The following is a 12481-nucleotide window of genomic DNA, read 5'->3' as shown; positions in this document are numbered from 1 at the left end:
TATGGAGCATTTCTCCCCAGGCCTCCACTGAAAATTGGCTTTGTTCCAAGTCAGACTTTCCCGGCAAACACGTTAAATAAATACATAAATAAATTAATATCTAAGCAAAGTTTAAGTGAAGACTGCAGGATGGCAGGTCACTTCGATATGGACGTTATGATCCAGCTGTCCTCCCCAAATGAAAGATCCTTAAGATGGAAGCTGGAAGAGGAACAGGACTCTGGATCTGTCAATCTCTAGGCCAAGGACTTCTGCCACTTCTGACTCACAATGAAAATGAAACAATTTCTCCTGCTATACTGCTTAGGAAGAAAAGGTCATTTACCAGATGCAGAACTGGCATACAACAGAGAGGCATGTGCTAAAGGTAACACCAGGTAACACCAGGAAATGAGAGGACATCATGGAGCCTAATGCTGGCACTCAGTTACAGTGTAATAACTTACCATAATAGTATATGTCCTACTGATCACTGTAGCAGTACTCCAAACTGCTGGATTATCTTGCCAGATAAACTGGATGTCCAGCCAGGGTACCAAAGCCATAACCTTCTATAGAGCCATATGCCTGACATACGACTTAAGCCAGCAGGCATAAGGCTACATAAGCAGACGGATGAGTATGAAAACCTCAGACTACCTCAAAGCCAGGAGGCTTGCAGAAGGATACAAGACAGGCAAAGGTCAGCTAAGAGGGGAGAAGGCAGAGAATGGCATCCCTTCAGCCCATGAAAAAACAGAGGACAAAATCTTGCTAAATGACAAGAAGGGGGGTGAAGAGTGGGAAGGAATACCACAACAGTGATCAGTCATCTACTAGTATGCTAAGTACTTATGTAACTGTACTATGCCCTTCCTTAGATCACTGATGTAATATTCCAAACTGATGGGTGACTCCCAAAACTTAGTGGGTGGTAATGGAATAGGGGAACTGTCATTTAGCCCAGAGAGAACAGACCTAGCAAAGGAGGCTTTGGATCTAGAGAAAGTATCTGGTTATAATGTTTGGTAAAGGTGTATACAGAAGACCAAATTGCTGGCTCCAGGATGGCTCTGGAATCCATTTCTTTGAAAAAAAGGCTCCAGAAAAGATGACTGCTCTACTGGAATAGGTTTTAACTCAGGAAGGTAAAAATTTCCATGGTGGATGCAGCAGAAGGAAATAGTTTTGGAAATCCGTTTAACAATGGTTTGTTAAATTATTAGGCTTCCCAGTTTGGCTTCATGGAAAGATACATACAACTTGTCAGTTTTGCAAATGGTCAAGGTCTTATCCAAGTACAATCTGAGCTGTCTGTGTACATCCAGAATATGGAGGATCTGCTCCCCCTTGTTCTGAAATTTAGGTAAAAGGGTAGTAAAATAGATGGCCTGATTCAGGGACAGATCACTGACCACCTTAGGTATAAATGAAGGGTTTGCCCTCAAAGAAACCCTGTCCTTATGAAAGATAAGGAAATGAGGGGGGAATGCCATCACAGCATGGAGCTCAAGAACTCTTCTAGATGAAATAAGGGCTACTAGAAGTATGGCTTTCCATGTACACAATTTTAGAGAAGCAGAAGCCACTGGCTCAAAAGGTGGTACAGTGAGCTTCTTTAAGACAAAGTTAAGGTTCCTGGAAGTCAGAATAATTTTCCTACATAGGTTTAAATGAAGGAATCCTTCAAGAAACTGCTTTACCTCAAGCTTAAAAAGTAGAGGAGAGCCTAGAAATAAGCATGCAGAAATGGCCAGTAAGTGTGCCTTAATCAAGTGTAAGCAATACAGGCTTTTAATAGCTCAAATAAGTAAGAGAGGATAATAGGAAAGTACAGTTTTGTACCTACCATAAATGTAGATGTCCGAACTGGATAGCATCTGCAGTCATAACAACTATAAAGGCATCAGCCGATGCCACCTCCTGGAGGTTAAAATTTGATGCCAATGTTTCCAAAAGATATCCCCACCAGCTAGCTATTAGGAGGGTAAAATACATCTACATTTATGGTAGTACTATGTCCTTCATGGAGCCAACTAGGGAGGAGGATAAAAAAGATTATGGGAAGATTAGGAAGTTTAAGTTGATTCCTCTGAGGAACTCAGGTGGATCAAAGCTGTATTCTGCCTTGATGGACAAATGACAAACCTTTAGGTTTGGATGTATGATGCTGTAGTTGTTCTGAGTTAGCATCAAAGGCATTAACATATTGTTCTGAGACATGCTCCTCAGCAGTGGGTACCAGTGTATTTTTGAGCTGGTGATTGAGAGGTGATGCAAATAGGTTCTGCTTAATATAAATTCTTTAGGTATGTAGCAAGTAGATGACCCTTTGCCTCAGTTTGTGTAGGGTCCTGTTTTTAGCATGACACCAGACAATAAATCTCTTCCATTTGGCTATATGAGACTTTTCAATGGTAGGTTTCCTTGTCTCCTGAAGAACCTGAAGCACGTCTTCAGAAAACTGGTGTTCGAAAGAGATCAAAATACTAACATCCATAATGGGAGGTTGAGAGATGACAGATTAGGATGAAGTAGACAGCTCTTGTGTTGGGTGAGCAAGTCCACTCTGTAGGGTAACTTGTGGTGATGACCCTTGGCTAGGTGGTATGGAAGAAGGAATCAGTGCTGCCTGGACCAAAAGAAAGTCACCAGCGAGATTTTTGGTTTGTCCCTCTGGATCTTTAACAAGACCTTGGGAAGTAGAAGCAGAGAAGGAAGGTATAAAGTAACTTCCCTTCTCAAACTACTTGAAGGGACAGGTTTGCCTTGATGGCCTGCTAGAAAAAACAGTCTGCATAACCGATAGGACTTAAAACCCCTGTTTGTTTATGCACCACATGACTGTGTTGTCTACAAAGACTCTGAGGGGCCTGGAGAACAGGTGTGAAAAAGTCTGCAGGGCCTAAATCTGTGCCTGCATTTCCTTTACATTCATGTGTTCTGTCCTTAGATGTTGTGACCATTGCCCCTGGGCTTTCAAGGAGTCCATCAATGCCCCTAAATTATGTCTGAGGCATCTATTTGCAGGTCCTGGGAAGGCATTGCCAGCTTGAAAGGTAGGCCTGGATTGAGGTTTATCTGTTACATCCACTACTGAAATTCTTTTAGAAAGGGAAGAATTGGCATCTGAATGTCCAAAGGATGGAAGTGTTGGGACCAGACAGATTTTAAGTTCCAAAGGATCTTTCTGATCTGTAGTCTTGGGTATGGATCCAACCATGAATCCTGAGGCCCTGAGGACTTCCCTTGCACAGCAGGACGGAAGGGGAACGGAGACTGAAAGTAGTTGGAAAAGCTCTGTACCTTCTCTTGTAGAAGGAAGACATGCATGAGGAGCATGTCCAGCCTATATCCCAGAAAGACCAGGTCTTGGGTAGGGTTCAACATAGAAGTTTTTCTTTTAAGTGTATCGTGAACCCCAGATTCTGTACAAGGGAGACAGTGAAGTCAAAACGCTGCAGAAGACTCTCCAGACAGGGTGCCTGTAATAACACGTAATCTTAAATATGGGAATATTGGAATCCCCCGAGTTCTGTAGAAGGCAATGGCTGGTGCGAGACACTTTGTGAAAGATAAAGCAGAGAAATGAAAGTGACAAGAACAAGATGAAAATGTTAGAAATTTGTTGAAAGAAGGGTGAATGGGTGTGTAGAGATAAACACCTTTCAAGTTTAAGAATACCAAGAAGGCCTGAGGAAGGATGAAAGGTAAAATAGTCCGCACTGACAACATTTTGAAAGAAGGACCTTCAGAAAGATATTGAGATGGGACGAATCCAGTATGGGTCTACATTCTCCATCTTTTCGGGGAAACAGAAAAAGTCTGGAATAAACCTTTTTCCTATCTACTGCTGTGAAACAGGTTCTACTGTATCTTGTTTGTGCAGAGCTGGTAGAATAGGGGGTAAAAAGTTTATTGGAAGGGGTGATGAGCTACCTTTGAATGGCAGAATCTCTTCCAAATCATCCTAAAAGCATGTTGGACAATGGAATGAACCCACTGTTCTGAAGTTATGAAGTGCAAAGTTGAAAGAGATGAGGTTAGTCTTTTTGACAGAGGGAGGGATGAAAAGAGGACACAATTAGGGAGAACATGCACTGATTTGTTAGGAAAGGGAGGCCTCCCAGAATTACAATCTCTAGCTGATATATCCTGACGTCTCTTTCTAGGCATTTTCTTGTGCAACTGTGATGGCCTAGGTTCGTTGCGAGAGAAGGAAGTGTGCTTAGAAGAGAAGTTTCTCTGACATCTGGAGACAGAAGTGAGAACTATTTGCCTGAAGTCCTGCTTAATTTTAGCATGTTCTTGCACTGCTTTAACCAAGTTAGTCACTTCAGGGCTAAATAATATGCCCCTATTCAGAGGGAGCTCAGAAGCTTAACTTTTATATCCTCAGATAAGGACTGAGAATGAAGCCATGCACTCCTTCTAATGACAGATCCACTTAGCAGCTACACTGGAAGAAGATTCCACTGCATCATAACTGCACTTAATGCTATACTTTGCTACCCGAGAAGCCTGAGTCACCACAGACATAGCTTTTTGCTTAATGTCAGGCATGTCCAGAGAAGACAGAGTTTTTTTACTCAAATCGGTCAGAATGGACAACAAATATTTTGTCACTTAAGTCTGGTAATTCATGGTCCTGAAAGCTGGAATGGAGTAGGTGTCTACCTTTTTTCATAACTTGTCTACTGCCCTACCATCTTCTTCTGAGGGAAGGGCATTAGCAGCAAGTAAAAGTTTGGAATGCCTGTCAGCTGAAAAAGAAAAGGCCAATGGATCTGTCAAAGGATTTTTATACAGGAAAGTAAAGTTTTCAGGCACTTTACAGAACCTATCAGGTCTTTAAGGTGCTGACGGTTGAGAATCAGGTGCAATAGAAGTGAATGCAAAAACGTCCAAGAAAGCCTACAATACAAGAGGGACATGAGTAGGTGTAAGGGTGCCCATCTCTAGCAAACTGTAATATCCTTTTTGTACATCAGATATTTGTTTGGATTCCCACTCAAAATGTTGCATCTTCTTTGTTATAGTTTCCCCAAAGGAGATTTCCTGTACAGGAAAATCAGGGGATAAGGTATCCTCATCATCAGAGGCAACTTGGTCTGAGGAGTGAATTTGGGATGAAAAGGTCTAGGAATACTGATCTGAATCATACTCAGTCTCATCTTCCTCATAGGATAAATCAAGTTGTCTCTTTTGAGTGGCAGAAGGAAAAGGAGCAGAAGAGAGAAAATATGGCAGCTTGAGAACCAAAATGGCCTTAAACAGGCCTTATGAAAATTCCATCTATTCTTTTTCCTGGGGTGTCTGAGGAGAGGAAATATTTCTTGTTTTTTGTTTCTTCTTGGGAGTGATGTCCACTTTAACAAATCATGATGGATCTGACCCCAGACGTACCTTGACTAAAGACCCCGATGCATCTTCCCAAACTAATATTTTGGGAACATTCTCAGGTCCTTCCAAAATTACAAGATGAGATTTCCCATTTATCTACCATATTGGTAAGGTAAGTTGTATCAGACATTGGCAAATCAGATGCCATACTGGCCTCTGGCAGGGCTGCAGTAGTGAGAGCCTGAGAAGCAACTAAATGTACCACAGATTCTGAAACCTCAATGAGTATGTCTGAGTCTGACTGGGCATATGAAGGATCCCACCTAGGCCATCTGAATTTTATTTTCAGAATGAGTGGAATGTCAGGAGTGGAAGGAGTCACCATTTTAGTTTGGGAGAGATGCTTAAGGTGCTGTGACTCTAGATAAGTATTAAGAGCGGAAAGACACATATGCAAGGCTTTGTTACAAATGACTGACAAATATTGCAGTTTATATAATCATGTTCTGCACCTAGGCAAAACAGACACTCAGAGTGGAGATCCTTATAAGGAATCTGCTTATCACAATCACACTTTCCCCTCCTAGCTGACTTCTAACAATATAAAATCAAAATAAATGCAAGAAAAAAAACAAGGAAGGTTTCCCAAATAGAGCACTTATCTGAACAAGTGAAGGCACAAGGTACCAACAACCCATGTAGAACAAACTGATGGATGTGAGACCTGTGTTCGGACTGCTGGTTAAATAGTCTGAAGTTATCACACTCGTACATTTGTTTATGTATCCTTAAGCCCATAGGCTAAGGTCATATTTATTTTATTTTTATTTTACATTTGTTAACCGGGGGTGTCTGACTGAGCTGAAAAGGCCCTTTTTCAGCAGAGGCCCGGGGAGAAAAGCTCCACAAAGAAAAATTACAGACACATTTAGTTATTTAGACATGATCAGTATACACACAAATTACAAGAGACATGTTTTTACAGTGGTATGCGGCACATAAACAGTTACAGTGGAGAGAACAAACAAAAAAATATTAATTTTAAAAATAAAGGTAATTAATAGATTTGTGGTGTACAGCTGACATTTGGAACATAGGTAGAATACATACATAGTACACAGGTACAGTACATACATTGTAGATTAGCCAGTGTTTGGGAGTAAGATTGAAAACTATTATCAAGTGCTCTAGATTTTGTATGTATATGTTATCCACTTTCACTAGCCTGGGGAGCAGGGGATATGTCAGACGTATGACTCTATGGAGCATTTTGGCTTCGGTACCCTGGCCAGGTGTCCAGGTAATTTGGCTGGATAACCCAACAGTTTGGAATACTGCAACAATGATCTAAGGAAGGACATTAACTTTTAAACTTTGCTGTCATAAATCCAAAGAGCCATCCTCTACCAAGTTTTGTTTTGGGGGGGCAAAAAGGATTGACCTGACCTTTAATAAAGGAGGAAGGTACATGAAGTCATAAACCCAGGCTCCAACTGAATACAGTGAAACTTGCCTCAAGGAAAGGAGGGCTCACTCCTTGCACATATGCATCGCGTACAGTAACCTGCATAAGACAGGGGAGCCAGTAACCAACCCCTAGGTTCTTCCCTCAAGAGCAGGTGTCAGGATATTACTGCCCTGCTCCCCCTCATGGACATCCAAGGAAAAGGAAAGAGACCCGAAGGATGATTTACTGACAGAAGACGATAATCCATTTAGCAAAAGAGCAAGAGCCGCAGCCCAAATGGCAGACTTTGAAGACAGGCCAACTCTAGGGGCCTTAGAACTAGGTTTTGGACTCCTTACCTTTACCTATTATACACCTAATTGAGATTTCTGGGTAAGGCCTTAGACCAGTTTCTACACTCAGCTTTCATCACTGTTAGGTTCACAGGTGATTACTAGGCTAAAGGCACAACTGCCTTTACAAGCCTAGCCAATAATACCCAGGATATAAAAATATTGTATCTTAATTCCCCAGATATGTGATAGGGTAGTAGCAAGGTAGTGGGTCTTTGGGTGTTGGAGCTCTCAGCCATTTTACAGACTGCCTCTGTCCATAAGGGACACAGGCTACTCCAACAGTGAATGTATGGCTCCCCATCCCTTTATCTAAAGTCTTTTTAAAGGGAGTGAGGGACAGACTTTGTTTTACGAAGATGGGAAGTTTATTCCATAGACAAGGTAACCTTTTGGATATGAATCTGTCTCTCCAGCAAGTTCTATTAGAGTCACAAATAAGGTTCTGGTCAATGGAATGAGTAACTCTTGTATAATTTTCCTTGCCAAAATGTAACATTTTCATCAGGGCTGGATTAGAGAATGACCTGTAGGTCAGGCATAAGTCCCCTTTCAATAAACAATATTAGATGGAGTAAATGGATAGGGCCTTGTCAATCTGTATAAGACGTGTGTCTTACACTTAGTATTTTTTTTAATAAGGAACCTCTGGAGCTGCTCCATTTGGTGTAAGTGCCTGGTTAGGTACCTACACAGGGGAGCACTGTACTTGATTATGTGCCGGATGAGGGCCAAGTACAATGGCACTACGACTTCCTTTGATCGTAATGTCATGCCTTTACTTATAAGTCGAGTCACACAGAAGGATTTTCTCACTGCTGTAGCCACCAAGGAGCCAAAGTTTAGGTTACTATCCATCTGTGTTCCTATGTCCCTCACCACTGGATCTACTATTAGGGGTGTGCTATCAATATTATAATTTGCAGGAATATCTGATTTACTGAAGGGTATGATTACACATTTTTAACATTTAGTTTCAAACCATGGTTTTGGAGCTAGTCATTTCTCATTTTTAGGCCTGTCTATAGGATGTTAACATCATTTGGGGATTCAATGACTACTCCCAGCTTACAGCTGTCAGCAAACTTGGTGAGCCTGAAACCCCCAACACTGGCCATCACTTCAGAGAAGTGTACACCAAACAGGAGGGTTTTCAACCCTGTACCATGTGGGACACCACTAGTAACAGGTTTCTTATCGGAAGTGGATTCACTTATCCATACAGCGTGTGTCCTGTCAGTGAGCCAGTTGGCTATCCATCTGATGATGTAGGGGTTTATCCGTAACTCAGTAAGTTTATCTATGATCCTGAGTGGGGGACTGTGTCGAAAGTTTTGGCCAGGTCTAGATAAGTGGTGTATACCATTTTACCCTTACCCAAGACCTTGGTGACTTTCTCGAAGTCTACCAGACCGAGTAGGCAAGACCTCCCTTTGACAAAGGCAAACTGGGTTGGGTCTGGTCCAGTTTTTGGAGAGTTCCTATGTTGTTATTGATCAATTCCATGATAATTTTCTCCATGGCCTTGCTGATAAGACTGGTCAGTCTTAAGGGTCTGTAGTTCCCTGGGTCAGTTGATGGACCCCTCTTATGCAAAGGCATTGCTGTTGCAGTACTCTATTCCTCTGGGACAAAGCCAATCTGGAGGCTGTGGTTAAAGATGGTTTCTAGTAGCCCTGATAGACGACTCTCTTTTAAGCTATTTAAGAAGCATCCTGGAATGTTGTTGGGACCCATGGGGGCTGTGTTTTTTGGCTTTAGTGAGCACAGTAAGGACCTTACCCTCATAATAACTTGTAGGGGAATAGTTGTGGGTATTTCTTTGGATGTGGTAGGAGATGATTGGGGGGGAGGTTTGAAGTGAAGTTGTCAGCCAGCAAGTTTGCTATAGTTTCAGGCTGGGTGTATGTGTTCCTGTTCATAATTAATCCAGCAAATTGCTGAGCATTTCCTGTGAGGTTATGAACATAATTTAAAAAAAGCCTTATTGTTATCTTTCACCTGGGAGGCTATATTTGCCTCAATGGTTTACTTTGGCAGATTTGACCAGCTAACTGGCAAGTGTCTTTCTGCACTGTTCTGTCTGTTCCTTCTTGGGTTTGGAGAGGATTTTTGTTTCCTTTTGTTGAATAACCTGTTTATGCTAGGGGTCCACCAGAGTGGTTTATTTTTGCCCATAATCATAAGTTTGACTTGGATGGGTACTGCTTCCTCTATGCAGCTATGAATGTTATTCTACTGTGCTTTTGTCTACAGCTCAGAGTATCACCGGGGTTCAGAAGGCCTTGAAAGTTTTTATAAGCTATCACTTAGTTTCAGGTAACTGGCCTTAGCAAAGTTCTTAACATGTTTGGAGTTCGATGGGGTGTTCTAGATTAGCTTTAATACTAAAGGAGATCATTTTGTGATCAGATCTTACCAGGGAGGAGTTAATGCATGGCAGGGAGCAGAATTCCCCCATGTTTGTGAGTACCAGGTCTAGGATATTTGTACCTCTAGTTAGAAAGCTAACTAGTTGCTCCAAGGTGTTTGCATTGACAAGATCCAAAAACCTCTGAACATGTGAATTATGGATCATATAACTCTCCTTGTTTATGGAGGGGTGGTTGAAGTCACCCATAACTGCGGTGCTAGACTAAATGTTAAAGAGATTCCGGTAGGTTTAGGTAGGAGGTGTGTTTTTTTTCAGACTCATGTTAGGGGATCTGTAGCTAGCAAGGATATGATAGGGGGTCACACCTAAGGTTAGTTGGGCATGTAGCAGCTCAAGTGAGTCATGTTGTTGGACAAGTCTAGCAGTGGACTTGTCCTTTATGAACACTGCGGCACCTTCTCCCTTTGTTTTATCCTGAGCTGAGGGGGATCGAAATGTATGAAAGGCATTGTCGCCTTTGATAGTGAGGGTGCTTTCTATGGTTCTGAATAATGTTTACATGATTGCACATATGTCTGCATTCCCCAGGGTGAGGAGTGCTTCCAGGGAGTGCAGTTTTTTTATTTAAATGCCTAGAGTTGAGCAGCAGTACCTTTAGGTAGTCATGTGTGATTTTTGTTATGTTGGAGGGTGTAACAACTTGGCAAGTTCTAAAAAAGGCACTATGGATATAGATAATGTTTTTGCCAGTATCCAGAAGCCAAGTGGTGACAAGTTAAACTACCTCTGGCAAAGTATTGTGGTTTGTAGATCATGTCTCCCCGGACTGACAGATACTGGATCCCCTTGTTGTAACACCAGAAACAAAGAAAACTGCTGAAGTCAATCATTTTTTTCTGGTACTATGGCATCATCATTGGTGAAAGTAGGATGCTACTCAAGGCTAGATTCATACCAACCTGGAACACATATTCAGAGACCTCCATCATATCCCTCTTCATGCAGTACAGTGAGGTATGTCTTAGGTCATTTACGTCCACATGGACAATGATCATGTCATACTGGTACTTGCGGTTTAAAGACCTAAGTGCATGTTACATCCTGGTTCCAGAGAGACAGCTCACTGTAATCTTCTTGTTTAGCCTAGTAAGGAAGGAATCAGTACGCCTTACAATAGAATCCTCAATAACTAGAATGTTTGGCCATGTGGTGTGTTACCTTACGGGCTTGGGAAGCGGGGCTACTATTATTGTTAAGTGCTGATCAAGGTCCTGAGCTCATCTGTCCAAAGATGTTAATGCTAGCAGATGCGACATTCGTGGACATCATGTTCTAATCCTAAACAATGAACACAGCATCTGTGCTATGTCTGGATAACTACATGGTGATCATGTGACAACCACACTCACACTTAAAAGGCCTACTCTTCCCTTGCATTGAACAAGGGAATTTTCTAAACAATACATCTCAGGAGGAAATTCAAACTATAAGAGCAACAAGAATGAACTGTGGACTGATAGAGTGCCCATGCTACTAATCTCAGCATACAATCTTATGCATTTGAGAGTGGGTACCTGAGAATTTGTTGAAAATCTATATGATGGCACTAAAAGGACATAGTGAAGTGTTCCACCAACTACAGAGGACGTCTTGAAATAGTATCACAGGTTTGTGCTACAATCAATTTGTAATGCACCAGCATCTTTGCAAATGCCATCACAGAAAAGTTTCTTGAAACACGTTACAACCACTCATCCACTGCATGCCATGCATAAATTCCTCAATGCAGATGGACATAATAATAAAAAGGGATTCACATGCCAAGGACCAATCAAGCCTAAGGAAATCATTTAAGTGGAATCCACCAGCTGGGTGATTTTAGAAAAAAATAGCATAAAATTAGAATTGTATTTGCATATATTTTGAACTCATTTTCATGGCTTCCTAAGTGAGTTCAGGACCACTGTGTAGGGAGAAGCTGAATAACGGGTACCAAGAATGCAAGTTATAATTTTAGGGAAACTCCATGTTTAGAAGTAAGCAGCAGCAGATGGGCAGTGCTGATGACATGAAACAACTCTAGGTACACTAGCAAACAGGGAATTGAATATCTATGGTTTTAGGGAGGAGGCTGCCTCCACTGAGACATGGTAATTTTGCTAAGAAGACTTCTGAATTTAGTCCACCAGCTAGCTTGGAAAAGTAGTAGTGATCTGAACAACACACGTAGCTTTCACTGTACATATATATGGCAACGGCAATAGTAACTTTAGTTAATGCCCACTTGGCTGATAATGTTCATGACTAGAAAATACATTCTGCTTGAAGGGGTCACTACTGGGGAAACTCCCCTTGCCAAAAAATATGCAACCTCAAAGCTGATTATTTATAACAGTGTTTGGGACAAGCTTTGTGTATTGTGTTGTGGTGGCTTTGTCTCCCACAGGAATCTGTTTTCAAATTTTCTTAAAACAATGCCTTTGTTCAGAAGCAGATGACATGGAAAGTGAGCAAATGTCTTCTGCTTTAAAGGATACAGAAAAATGTGACACATGCAATGCAGTAAATGTGCTTAAGTTCCTGACTGTTAACTGGTACTTTTAAAACTCAACATATACTTTTTTGCCTGTATATAAAGATTATGAAAATACTTTAAATTAAAAACTGACTGAGCACTTGATCATGACTCCATCATGTATATTTACTTCTAAACTCATTCAAAATTACTGCAGCATCTTTTCTCTTATCTAGAGTGTTCTCTCTGCCTTTGCTTCCCAAATAATCATCTGAACTTCAAAGTATGCCACAGTACCTCTGTGTTGCTTATAGTACAGAAAATAAGTTATAACTGGCTTTCTGCTAGCATTATTTGTTATATACAACTCCTTTAAATTTCTGTTAGTGTTGCCATCAAATACTTCTTCTACTGATACCACAATTTACAGATAAACAATACGTCCATCTTTGATCTTACAAAACAAATGC

Source organism: Protopterus annectens, chromosome 4.part0 (genome assembly GCF_019279795.1).
Source record: "Protopterus annectens isolate FY-2018-M chromosome 4.part0, PAN1.0, whole genome shotgun sequence".
Taxonomy (NCBI): Eukaryota; Metazoa; Chordata; order Ceratodontiformes; family Protopteridae; genus Protopterus; species Protopterus annectens.
This window is presented reverse-complemented; position numbering follows the sequence as displayed.